At 37.0% G+C, this 14,293-nt stretch overlaps 1 protein-coding gene and 1 pseudogene across 6 annotated transcripts in view; both read right to left on the bottom strand.

Annotated features, from left to right (window-relative positions):
* ADAMTSL3 (ADAMTS like 3) overlaps positions 1–14,293 on the bottom strand; it is a 414,992-nt gene that overhangs the window by 333,672 nt on the left and 67,027 nt on the right. The gene's annotated exons all lie outside the window — the stretch shown is intronic.
* LOC126960214 (uncharacterized) lies at positions 12,710–12,810 on the bottom strand (annotated as a pseudogene).

The raw sequence follows: 14,293 nt of genomic DNA, 5'->3' as shown, positions 1-14,293 counted from the left end.
AAAAATAAGACTCAATGATGTGTTGCCTACAAAAACACACTTCACCTATAAAGACACACATAGACTGAAAAAAAGGGATGAAAAAAGATATTCCATGTCAATGGAAACCAAGAAAGAGCAGCAGTAGCTGTACTTAAACAAAATATATTTCAAGACAAAACCTATAAAAAAGACACAAAGAAGGTCATCATATAATGATAAAGAGGTCAAAACACCAAGAGGATATAACAATTATAAATATGTATACACCCAACACTGGATCACACAGATAAATAAAGCAAATAGTATTACAGCTAAAGACAGACATAGGTTCCAATACAATAATAGTTGGAGACTTCAGCACCCCACTTCCAGCATTGGATAGATCATCCAGAAGAAAATAAGCGAAGAAACACTGGACCTAATCTGCACTACAGATGAAATGAACCTAATAGATATTTATAGAACATTTCATCCAATGGCTGCAGAATACACATTCTTCTCCTCAGCAAATGGCTCGTTCTCAAGGATAGACCACATGTTAGGCCAAAAACAAGTCTTCAAAAAAAATTTAAATTGAAATCATATCAAATACCTTCTCTGACTACAATGGAATAGAACTAGAAATCAATAACAAGAGGAATTTTGGAAACTATGCAAACACATGGAAATTAAACAATATGCTTCTGAATGACCAGTGGGCCAATGAAGAAATTAAGGAGGAAATTAAAAATGAAAATGGAAACACAACATACCAAAACTGATGTAATACAGCGAAAGTAGTACTAATAAATTTATAGCAATAAACATCAAAACAAAAAAGTGGAAAGCTCTAAATAAACAACCTAATGATGCATCTTAAAGAACTAGAAAAGCAAGAGAAAACAAACCCAAAATTAGCAGAAGAAATGAAATAATAAACATTAGAGCACAAATAAATGAAATTAACACAAAAAATACAAAAAAAAAAAATCAATGAAACAAAAAGTTGATTTTTGAAAAGATAAACAAAATCAACAAACCCTTAGCCAGACAAAGAAAAAAAAAGACTCAAACAAAATCAGAGATGAATAAGGAGACATTATAAGAGACACCAAAGAAATTTGAAAGATAATTAGTGGCTGTTACCAGCAACTATATGCCAATACATTGAAAAACCTAGAAAAAAATGGATAAATTCCTAGACACATACAACCTATCAAGACTGAACCAAGAATAAATTCAAGACCTGAACAGACCAATAACAAGTAATGTGATTGAAGCCACAATTAAAAGGCTCCTAAGAAAAGCCCAAGATCCAATGACTTCACTACTGAATTCTCCCAAACATTTAAACAAGAACTAATACTAATCCTACTCAAACTATTCTGAAAAATCAAGGAGAGAATACTTCCAGACTCATTCTCTGAGGTCAGTATTACCCTGATAGTAAAACCAAAGGCACATCAAAAAAAAGAAAACTACAGGCCAATATCCCTGATTAACACTGATGCAAAAATCTTCAACAAAATACCAGCAAACTGAAATCAACAATAAATTAGAAAGATCATTCATCATGACCTAGTGGGATTTATCCCAGGGATGCAAGGATGGTTTAACATGCAAATCAATGTGATACATCATATCAACAGAATGAAGGACAAAAACCATATGATCATTTCAATTGATGCTGGAAAAGCATTTAATAAAATTCAATATCCCTTCATGATAAAAATAAAACTTAAAAAATTAGATATAGGAGGAACATACATCAACATAATGAAAGCCATATAAAACAGACCCACAGCTAGTATCATACTGCATGACAAAAAATTGCAAGCCTTTCCTCTAAGATCAACAACAAGACAAGGATGCTCAATTTCACCACCATTATTCAACATAGTACTGGAATTCCTAGCTAGAGCAATCAGACAGAGAAATAAATAAAGGGCATCCAAATTGGAAAGGAAGAAGTAAAATTATCCATGTTTTCAGATGACATGATCTTATATTTGGAAAAATCTAAAGACACCACAAAAAAAACTATTAGAACTGACAAATCCAGTAAAGTTACAGGACATAAAGTCAGCATACAAAAATCAGTAACATTTCTATATGCCAATAGCAAACTGTCTGAAAAAGAAATCAAGAAAGCAGTCCCATTCACAATACCTACAAATAAAATAAAATACCTAGAAATAAACTTAACCAAAGAAATGAAATATTTCTACAATGAAAACTATGAAACATTGATGCAAGAAATTGAAGAGGACACGCCAAAAAAATGAAAAGATATTCCATATTCATGGGTCGGAAGAATCATTATCATTAAAATGTCCATAATACCAAAAGTCATGTACAGATTAAATGCAATCCATATCAAAATATCAATGACATTCTTCACAGAAAGAGAAAAAATAATACTAAAATTTATATGGAACCACAAAAGAAACAGACTAGCCAAAGCTTTCCTGACCAAAAATAAGAAAACTGAAGGAATCACATTACCTGACTTCAAATTATACTACAGAGCTGTAGTAACCAAAACATCATGGTACTGCCATAAAAAACAGACATATAGACCAATGGAATAGAGAACCCAGATATAAATGCATACATCTACAGTGAACTCATTTTCAACAAAGGTGCCAATAACATACACTGGGGAAAGGAGAGTCTCTTCAATAAATGATGCTGGGAATACTGGATGTCCATATGCAGAAGAATAAAACTAGACACTCATCTCTTGTCATACACAAAAATCAAATCAAAATGGATTAAATTTTTAAGTCTAAGGCCTCAAACTATGAAACTACTAAAAGAAAACATTGGGGAAATTCTCCCAGATATTGGACTGGGCAAAGATTTCTTGAGTAATACCCCACAAGTGCAGGTAACCAAAGCAAAAGAAGACAAGTGGGATCACATAAAGTTAAAAAGCCTGTGGTCCCACCTACTGGAGAGGCTGAGATGAGAGGATTGCTTGAGTCCAAACAGGCATATGAAAAGGTACTCAGGATTACTGATCTTCAGAGAAATGTAAATCAAAACTACAGTGAGATAACATCTCACTCCAGTTAAGATGACTTTTATCCAAAGGACAAGCAATAATGAATGATGGGAAGAATGTGGAGAAAGGGGAACCCTCATACACTGTTGGTGGGAATGTAAATTAGCACAACCACTATGGAGAACAGTATGGAGGTTCCTCAAAAAACTAAAAATAGAACTATCATATGTTCTAGCAATCCCACTGCTAGATATATACCCAAAAGAAAGGAAATCAGTATATCGAAGAGATATCTGCCCTCCCATGTTTTTTATGGCACTATTCACAATCGCTAAGAATTGGAAGCAACGTAAGGGTCCATGAACAGATGAATGCATAAGAAAAAATGTGATGCATATACACGATGGAGTACTCTTCAGCCATAAAAAAAGAATGAGATTCTGTAATTTGCAATGACATTGATGAAACTGGAGGTCATTATGTTAAGTGAAATAAACCAGGTACAGAAAGACAAACTTCATATGTTCTCAGTTATTTGTGGAAGCTAAAGAAAATTAAAACAACTGAACTCATGGGGATACACAGTAGAATGGTGCTTACCAATGGCTAGGAAGGATAGTGGCGGTGGGGGAAGTGGGGGTGGCTAATGAGTACAAAAATATAGTTAGATAAAATGAACAAGATCTAGTATCTGGTAGCACTACAGGGTGACTACAGTCAACAATAATATACTATACATTTTAAAATAACTAGGAGTATAACTTGATTGAACACAAAGAAAGGATAAATGCCTGACGTGATGGATACCCTATTTACCCTGATGTGATTATTGTGCATTGCATGCCTGATTCAAAATATCTCACATATTCCATAAATATATACACCTACTAGGTACCCACAAATGTTAAAAATAAATGAATATGCCAGGCATGGTGGCTCACACCTGTAACCCCAGCACTTTGGGAGGCCGAGGCAGGCAGATCAAGACGTCAGGAGATCGAGACCATCCTGGGCAACATGGTGAAACTCCATCTCTACTAAAAATACAAAAATTAGCTGGGTGTGGTGGCATGTGCCTGTAATCCCAGCTACTCGGGAGGCTGAGGTGGGAGAATCACTTGAACCCAAGAGATGGAGATTGCAGTGAGCTGAGACTGCACCACTGCACTCTAGCATGGCGACAGAGTGAGACTCTGTCTCAAAAAATAAAAATAAAAATAAATAAATGAATAAATAAAATCTAAAAATTAAAAAAAAACAAGAAGGGAAATCAGAACCAGGAATAGAAAAAAGTGGACACTATTAAACAAGTGTTGAGCCTCGGATGTCCATTCCCCTAATCCTTTCTTTGTATTAAAATTGCCGCCAACCTTCAAAATATCTTAATTGTTAATTAAGTATTGTTAATCCTTTCCCAAGTGCTTCTTCATCACTATATAGAAAGAAAATTTTAATCATATTTTAATGATCAAAGTATTATATGTTCATTTGTAGTAATCCTGGAGAATACATTTAAAAGAAAATTTAAAACACTCGTAATTCCACAACCCAGTGATAACCACTGTTATCATTTTTGCTTTTTCATGAGGTTTTTCTTTCTGTTCACATATAAATAAAATTGTAGATTTGCTATGTGATTCTGTGACCTGATCTTTTAACTTAAGGATATCAAGTTAGCATTTCCTGTTATTTCAAATGTATAAGCATAATAAAAATTAGTAATAGTCCATCTCAGAAATCCCATAATTTACTTAGCCATTCCCTTATGGTTTAACATTTAGATTGTTTCTGGTTGTCAAGTATTATAAATAATATCAATGTATTTTTGCAGGAAGCATTCTTTTTACTTCAAATATTCCCTTGAGAAATTCCCTGAAACAGTATTTGCTGAGTCAAAAACTAAAGATATTTCTGAGGTTCTTAATATGAAGGGGTGGCCTACCCCTCCACACCTGTGGGCGTTTCTCGTTAGGTGGAACGAGAGACTTAAGAAAAGAAATGAGACACAGAGACAAAGTATAGAGAAAGAAAAAGTGGGCCCAAGGGACCGGCGCTCAGCATACAGAGGACCTATGCCAGCACCGGTCTCTGAGTTCCCTTAGTATTTATTGATAATTATCTTTACCATCTTAAAGAAAAGGAAGTGGCAGGATAATAGGATCATTGTAGGGAGAAAGTCAGCAGTAAGACATATGAATAAAGATCTGTGACATGAATAAGTTTAAGGAAAAGTGCTGTGCCTTGATATGCATATGTAAACATCTCCATAAACCTTTTTAGTGCATAAAGAGCAGCATTGGGCTAGGAAGTTCCGCCTTTCGCCCTAAGGCGGCTTTCTCCTTTCTCAGTAAACAGAACATACAATCAGGTTTTATACCGAGATGTTCCATTGCCCAGGGACGGGCAGGAGACAGATGCTTTTCTCTATCTCAACTGCCAACAACCGCCAAGAGGCCTTCTTTCCTCTTGTACTGGTCCTCCTCAGCACAGACCCTTCACAGGTGTCAGGCTGGGGGACAATCAGGTCTTTCCCTTCCCACGAGGCCATATTTCAGACTATCACATGGGGAGAAACCTTGGACAATACCTAGCTTTCCTAGGCAGAGGTCCCTGCGACCTTTGGCAGCGTACGTGTTCCTGGGTACTTGAGATTAAGAGAATGGTGATGACTTTTAACCAGCAAGCTGCCTTCAGGCACTTGTTTAACAAAGCACATCCTGCACAGCCCAAAATCCTTTAAACCTTGAGTCACCACAGCACATGTCTCTTTCAAGGACAAGGTTGGGGGTAGGGTCACAGATTAACAGCATCTCAAATACAGAACAAAATGGAGTCTCTTATGTCTACTTCTTTGTATATAGACACAGTAACAGTCTGATCTTTCTTTCTTTTCCCCACATTAATACATGTTGCAAAACTGCTTATCAAAAGCACTGCACTTAGCAGTATTCAACAGCACAATATAAGCTTGATCTCTGCCCATTACCATCACTAGCACTGCATTTGCAAACTTCTTTTTTTGAAAGTAATTGCTGGAGGTGGGGGAATGCTATTTAGTCATTGCTTGAGTTTATATTTCATTGATTAGAAATAAAGTTGAATCTGTCCATATGACTATTAACCAGTCACTTGCTTTTCTATTAGAACAATAAAGTATTTTCCTTTACCTATTCATCTATCTCCTTTTTGTCCATTTGAAAACTCTTTTACATACTACTTTACAAAATTTGTATTACATGTTATTTTACTTTAACTTCTCATTTGAATGTTTTTCAACAAGTATTCATTTAAGCCTTCTATGTAGTTAAATCCATGAATACATTTTACTTTCCATTCATTTGAAGCTTCTCCCTCAGAAATTTGAGGAGCATTTACTTTCATGGTATTTTTATGTTTTTATGGTTTAATTTTTATTTAACTCTTCAATCCATCTGGAATTTACAATTACATATGTTAAAAATTTAAATTTTTTCTAAATTAACCAACTGTTCCAACACCACTTACTGAATATATTGTTTACATTTATTAAAAGAATGTGAGGTCCTCTCAGTATAGACTGTAGTTACATGATAATTTCTGAAATGAATACTGTTGTTTTTGTTATCTTCTACATAATGTGTAATTATATTTTTTCACTTCCTCTTGCATGAATAATTTCTTCAGGAGAGTGTTTTAAAATTTGTAATGTTTATAGGTTTTGATTCAAACCTCTTTACTTGACGTTTATTTGAACTACTTAGGCTCAGAGGATATGGCCTATAACAATTTCTGTATCATAATTTTTTTTCTGTTTCTGCATTTCCTAAATTCTAACTTGCTGCTGTTAGGCAGGAATCTAGACCCAACATGGCGGCGTTACCCGGCGTAGCAGGCCTTTTGTTAAAGACTCCCTTCACCCTTGTACACACCCGCAGACTTACACGCGTCAGAGTTCTGGCTGGGCAACCACACTCCCCCATGACCTGCAGCTCACTTGCATTCCACAAGTTCAGCAGTTTCGGTTAACAGTTTCCAGAGACCCCTTCCTCATGACCCTTACTCAACTCCTGCCCTAGTAGTTTCAAGACCCCCCAGGCCCTGTTTGCACAACCAGCTTCCCTACCTCTCAGGCTATAAAAAGCCCCTACCCTCCTCCCTCAGCACGACTTCCTCAGCCCATGCCTTTGGACCGAAGAACCTCGCCCACAAGCCCTAATAAAAGGCTATTCTCACTGCCATTTGCCTTGTGTCTTCGTTCCCGGTTCGGCTCCAGCCTCAGCTTACCTTTACAGCTGCTTCCTATCTTTTTTCATTTTTTGAAATCAAAATGCAATACATCTTACAATTGACACATATTTTTGTTGTTGTTGTTGTTGTTTTGGTTTTTTGTTTTTTTGTTTTTTGAGACGGAGTCTCGCTCTGTCGCCCAGGCTGGAGTGCAGTGGCGCGATCTCGGCTCACTGCAAGCTCCGCCTCCTGGGTTTACGCCATTCTCCTGCCTCAGCCTCCCGAGTAGCTGGGACTACAGGCGCCCGCCACCGCGCCCGGCTAATTTTTTGTATTTTTAGTAGAGACGGGGTTTCACCGTGGTCTCGATCTCCTGACCTTGTGATCCGCCCACCTCGGCCTCCCAAAGTGCTGGGATTACAGGCGTGAGCCACCACGCCCGGCCCAATTGACATATATTTAACGATAGCTTTGATTTTTTTTCACAAAAGCTTTTGGTAAATCAAAGCTGTCTTATAGCACTTACTGAATTTCCTCTCTTCCATTTGATCTCTCTTTTGTAAGTACTTACATTGGATGTCTGAGATCTGTCCAACATAGCTACAGTCTCCTCATTCATTTTATTTCCCTGTCCTTATCTTCTGTAACTGAACTTTTCTGAATTCGTTTTCACTAATCTGATTCTCTGCTGAATCCAGAATGCTTGACATCTCCTCCCTCTTGATTTTATTTGGAAACTATGCCTTTCATCTTTGTTTATCTTTGCTCATCTCAGCCTGTCCTGCCTCATGAGTTTAAGGCAGTTTCATAAAGGTAATGTCCTCTTAAAAACGTAAATCTGTGGCCAGGCCCAGTGGCTCACACCTGTAATCCCAGCACTTTGAGAAGCTGAGGCAGACAGATCATGAGGTCAGGAGTTCGAGACCAGCCTGGCCAACATGGTGAAACCCCGTCTCTACTAAAAATAAAAAATTAGCTGGTTGTGGTGGTGTGCACCTGTAGTCCCAGCTACTCAGGAGGCTGAGGCAGGAGAATCACTTGAACCCAGGAGGTGGAGGTTGCAGTGAGCCAAGATCGAGCCACTGCACCCCAGCTTGGGCAACAGAGCAAGACTCCATCCCCAAAACACACAAACAAACAAAAAACACATAAATCTGCTAGTGTCCTGTGTTTTCTAGGTTTCTTGTTGTAAATCTACTTCAGAAGAAGGCAACATCTAAGAGTGTTTAGAGAACTGGAGGTCCCCTTCTCTCAAACTATGGAACATGTAAAGATGTTAATCTATGTAGAACTGGATTATAACTGAGTATGAGTCGAACAGGGGGCTCTCAGAGACCCTCTGGGAAAGCGACTTTGTTCACCCAAATCCTTTACTAAGAGGCTTCTGAGTCTGAAGCATCAGAGTTCTCCCTGTGTGCAGATGGGACAATGTAACTGTGAGGTCCAAGACCACTCAATGCTCATGAATGATAAGACATGCCAGGTATTTAATGAGATTGCTGATGAACTCTGGTTGTTTAAAATAAGGTTCCCTGTGCCACGTGGTAAGAGTCAGGCCTAACAGACAGATATCAAGTCATGGCAAAATCACATCTGGCAGAGAAAATGGAACTCCAGGGTAACTTCCTATAGTTCTGCCAAACTGTTCCAAGTCCCAGGTAGGGCCAATTTTGTTAACTTAAAAAGTATATATGCTGCTTCTAAATAAAATATAACAAAAAATAAAAAATTGCTAACTGAGCTACACAGAAAAAAGATTTCCCATACTCATCATCTGAACCTGAGGAAGAACAAAATGTCTTGTGCATTTATTTTTTAGACTTCTTATTCAAGTATTTTACAATAAAATTTGGCAAGTTTAATGAAATATTTTTTAACATAAAAACCATGAGTGGAATAATTTAAGGTTTAAAACTAAGAAAAAATATGTTTTAAAACATTTTAAAGGTTTGCACCAAGTTCATGGCATTATAAATCCATGTCTTAAAATGAGTTGAATTGGAGACATTTATTACATATTATAAAAGCACTATCGTGTAATGGGGCAGGAAATAAAGCTGCTTCAAGTTAGAACACAAAATAGACTCAACTTGTAAAATATGCTAATAGTAACACAGTTTCACCGCCAACAGCAGGGCATACTCTCTGTCATTAAAATATTTTAGTACTTAACATGGCTATTCAGAGTATAATGCCCACTGACACATTCTAACCTTTGTGTGTGCTGAAAATTCAAAAACCTTTTGTCACCAACCTCTAAATCAATATTTCTCAAACTGTTCTGGTGTCAGAATGTGTGAAGTATCACGGGGATGCTTTTACAAAGCCTCATGGAATACTCAAAAATTAAACTTTAAATTACTGCACACATAAGTTTGGACTTAATTGAGTATGATTATATATCTTATTTTAATGTGGCAATGAGGTCAGGGACCAAACATTTAAGAAATATCTATGGAAGAAACGTTTAATTGTAAAATGCTTTTCTGCTAATTAATTTTTTCTTGTGAATTTGATATTTTTGAAATTGCATTATTTAATTTTAGGTATGCAATGTAGTATGGCAAAAAAGTGAACATGTTGGCTGGGCGTGGTGGCTCATGCCTGTAATCCCAGCACTTTGGGAGGCCAAGGCGGGCAGATCACAAGGTCAGGAAATCGAGACCATCCTGGCTAATACGGTGAAACCCCATCTCTACTAAAAATACAAAAAAATTAGCCGGGTGTGGTGGCGGGCGCCTGTAGTCCCAGCTACTCGGGAGGCTGAGGCAGGAGAATGGCATGAACCCGGGAGGCGGAGCTTGCACTGAGCCGAGACTGCACCACTGCACTCCAGCCTGGGCGATAGAGTGAGACTCCGTCTTAAAAAAAAAAAAAAGTGAACATGTTTTCTCTATTTATTTATTTATTTATTTATTTATTTATTTTATGAGACAGAGTCTCTCTCTGTCACCCAGGCTGGAGTGCAGTGGTGTGATCTCGGCTCACTGCAACCTCTGCCTCCCAGATTCAAGTGATTCTCCTGCCTCAGCCTCCTGAGTAGCTAGGATTACAGGCATAAGCCACCACGCTCAGCAAATTTTTGTATTTTTAGTAGAGATGGGGTTTTGCCATGTTGGTCAGGCTGTGCTCAAGCTCCTAGCCTCAAGTGATCTGCCCACCTCGGCCTCCCAAAGTACTGGGATTACAGGTATGAGCCACTGCACCGGGCCAAACATGTTTCCTCTTGAAAAAGACCTGGGTATGAAATTGGCTTTGTCATTGACTGATTGTGTCCTGGTGAGGCTGTTAGCTCCTCCAAGCCACAACTTCCTTATTAATAATATGGAATGACACTATTCAATTCACAGCAAAGTTGATTTTCATTTTTGTTTTGTTGATGCTGTTTTGTTGTTGTTGTTACTTTTATCTTTTACCTTTTACTACGCAAGATTTCAAATATACATAAAGGTAGACAGAAAAGTCTAATGAACCCCAAGTACCCATAGCCCAGCCCCACAATCAGCAACCCAAGTCCAATCTTATTCTACTACTCACCCACACCCATTATACAAAACATCATTTAACCAGTAAATATTTTCATGTGTATTCATAAAATATACTTTTTAACATATTCCCAATACCATTTTCACACCTTAGAAATTAGGAGTTGACAAGAAAATATTAATTTTCCAATTTTCTTATAAATGTCATAAATAGTGTCATTGTAGGTTTTTTGTCTGTTTATTTGTTCATTTAAACAAAGATCCAAATAAGGGCCACTCCTTGCAGTTGGTGGATACATCTTTAAAGTCTCACTTAATCTTTTTGGTTCTCTATCTAGTTTTCTTTTTCCTTTGCAATTTATTTGTTGAAGAAACTGAATTGTTTGTCCTGTAAAGTTTCCCACTGTCTGGATTTTGGTGGTTGCAAACCCATGACTTAGTTTAATGTGTTTCCTTGTACACTGTAATTCTCATAAATGGGTGGTTAGATCTAGAGCCTCAATTTTGGGGAGGCCGAGAAGCACCACAGAAGGCAAGAATCCTACACGGGTAGTACTGGGCTCTTCCATCAAGAGATGTATACTGTTTGGCTGTCTCTCTTTTTGCAACTTTATTGGCTTTGATATTCAATGCATATATCAGTTCATTAGGGTTGCAAAATGATGACATTCTCATTCTATTGTCCCTTCTTTATTTATTGACTGAAATATTTCTGTAAAGACAAATTCTTCTCATCTAGTGTTTGGTTATCCAGCGATATCATTCATATAGAAAAGCCAGTAAAAATATTTGGGTTTTTTCCTTCTATTTGTTTTCAATGTAATGAGTTGATTCCTGAGCACCCAGCAACACCGACTGATGTGTTTTAGTATTACTATTAACTTAGAGATATAAACATAGTTGACATGCTTAAGTCCTTTGCAGCTTTTGCTTTTATTGATGCTCAAATTTTGTCCCAATTTCTTCTTCTTTTTTTTTTTTTTTTTTTTTTTTTGATGGAGTCTCACTCTGTCACCCAGGTTAGGATGCAGTGGCAGGATCTCAGCTCACTGCAACCTCTGCCTCCCAGGTTCAAGCAATTCTTCTGTAGCTGGGATTATATAGCCATGCACCAACACGCCTGGCTAATTTTTGTATTTTTAGTAGAGATGAGGTTTCACCATGTAGGCCAGGCTGGTCTCCAACTGCTGACCTTAAGTGATCCGCCCACCTCAGCATCTCAAAATTCTGGGATTGCCCATGTGAGCCGCCGCACCTGGTCTCAAACTGTCCCAATTTCTGCTTATAAAAGTGTTGACAAGTTTATTCCTGGGTCCTTCTGATGAGACTCTAGTAGTCTTGATAGCCTCCTTACTACCTATTAATTACATAATGTTCCAGGCTACTTTTGCATATTTTTACCCAGAATAAGTAATTTTGCCATGGACTCCTGGTTCCTTTTAAATGGGACATGGTGTTGAGAGACCATGACCTGGGCATTTGATCATTGATATTAAGTCGGCCATTTGCTCATTGTTATTAGGCCTTTTAAGTGAAGGGATCTGGAAAATATGTCCTGGTTTTGTTTTGTTTAAGATAAAAGACCTCAGGAGCTTTTACAGATACTTACAATTCAATTTTAGGACTATAAAGTTTTCACTTAATTTCGTCTTTTTTCTCTGTCTCCTTCTTCCCATATCAAGAAAATGGATTTTCAAGATTACCAGAATAAAAATCCAAATGATCACATTTGTATTGTTCATTTGCTTTGTCTCACATCACCCACACAGCAGTCTCATAACAGCAAGTCCAATCTACCATCAACAATAAGGTCATTGCAAAAAGTTTTAAATCTCATTTTTAGTTCTTTTATCCTTGAATATACTGACCTTCAGTGAAATTCATGTGTATTAAAGTCAATTAGAATAATTATTCTCTATGCGATTAACATCACCAACAGGAATCATAGGTTTTTTGCTTTTATTATTTTATTTTTTGTTCTTAGGGATTGTTCTTTTAAAATCTAATTTTATTTTACAAATATATAAAATATTTGCATGATCCCAAAGCCAAATGTATAAGTATATACAGAGAAGCAACATCCTTGTACAGAGGCCATGCTAATCTTGTCTGTATTGTTAATTTTAATATATGTGCTGCTGAAGCAAACACAGAGGAGCAGAAGAGTAAACTGTAATTATAAGGCACATGGCACATCTCATACAGTTCTTATACATGCAGATTGCTTAATAAAGGGCAACTGTAATCTTGGTCTTCAAAAAGAAAAAGCTCCTCTTCTCTAGTTTCAAAATTGAAATTGTAGGAATTACTTTGGATACAATTCTATTTCACATCACAATATCACACATCTAGAATGATGCCACATTACAGAGATTCAATCAACATTTGTTGAGGGATTGATGGAATGAATGACTACTCCTTCAAACTACTGCTACTATCAGCTCAGGTGTCAGTCTCCATTCAAGGTATTATAATTTTTCATGAGAACAATGTGTTCAGAATCAGGTTTTTAAATAGAGCATAGCTTTATTTAATGTATATTTACAGTATATCATAGCTCTATTTCATACATATATATCATATAGTATATTTACAGTATATCATAGCTCTATTTCATACATATATATCTTAATGCAGTGTAAACCTAATGCAAAAGCAAAATTCTTAGTTAAAAATCTTGCCTTTTCCCAATTATAAAGGAAAATTTACTCAATCATTTTGAAATGTAAAATTTAAAAACCTGTTAGCATTAAATCCCAGAGGGAAGGGATTAAGAGAAGGATTCATCCAAATGGACTAGGAACACTATTCCTTGTTGGTGGCCTGCCACGTGGAAAGAGTTGAGAATTGGAAGCAAGCAGCCAGGGTCCAAACAAAGAACAGTCTGATTCTCCAAACAAGCCTTTGGACTAACAGTATTTGGAAGAGAGACTATTACTTCCTCATAGTTTTAAGAAGAGAGTGAAAAAATAGAAATAATTACAAACACACACACACACACACACACACATACACAAGGAAGAAATAAAGATAGGCTCTTTATTATCACAAAGAATAACATTTTTTAAGAATTTATTTTCTTTCTTGCTTTTTTTTTTTTTTTTTTGAGACGGAGTTTCACTCTTGTTGCCCAAGCTGGCATGCTCTCAGCTCACTGAAAACCTCCACCTCCCAGGTTCAAGCAATTCTCCTGCCTTAACCTACTGAGCAGCTGCGATTAGAGGCGCCTGCCACCATGCCTAGCTTTTTTTTTTTTTTTTTTTTTTTTTTTTTTTTTGGTAGAGACAGGGTTTCACTATGTTGGCCAGGCTGGTCTCAAACTCCTGACCTCAGGTGATTCTCCCACGTTGGCCTCCCAAAGTGCTGAGGTTACAGGCATGAGCCACCGCGCCCAGCCTAAGAATTTATTTCTTAAAGCAAACTCAGAAATAAAAACGTAATTAGAATTTCTTTGTCTTGTCACTCCTGGAAGTATATCTTCTAGCTATTCTATGTCCATGGGCATTACAGCAAAGTTATGCAGATTTGCTCTAGAATTGTTCTGACTCCAGCACGATAAGACATCCATGTCAATAATTACAAACCCAGATTGAATCCTTAGGGCCATAAGCAAAGATGAGTGACTATTTCGAAG

Source organism: Macaca thibetana, chromosome 7 (assembly GCF_024542745.1).
Source record: "Macaca thibetana thibetana isolate TM-01 chromosome 7, ASM2454274v1, whole genome shotgun sequence".
Taxonomy (NCBI): domain Eukaryota; kingdom Metazoa; phylum Chordata; class Mammalia; order Primates; family Cercopithecidae; genus Macaca; species Macaca thibetana.
Note: the sequence above shows the minus strand (reverse complement) of the source record. Positions and strands in the feature narration are given on the sequence as shown.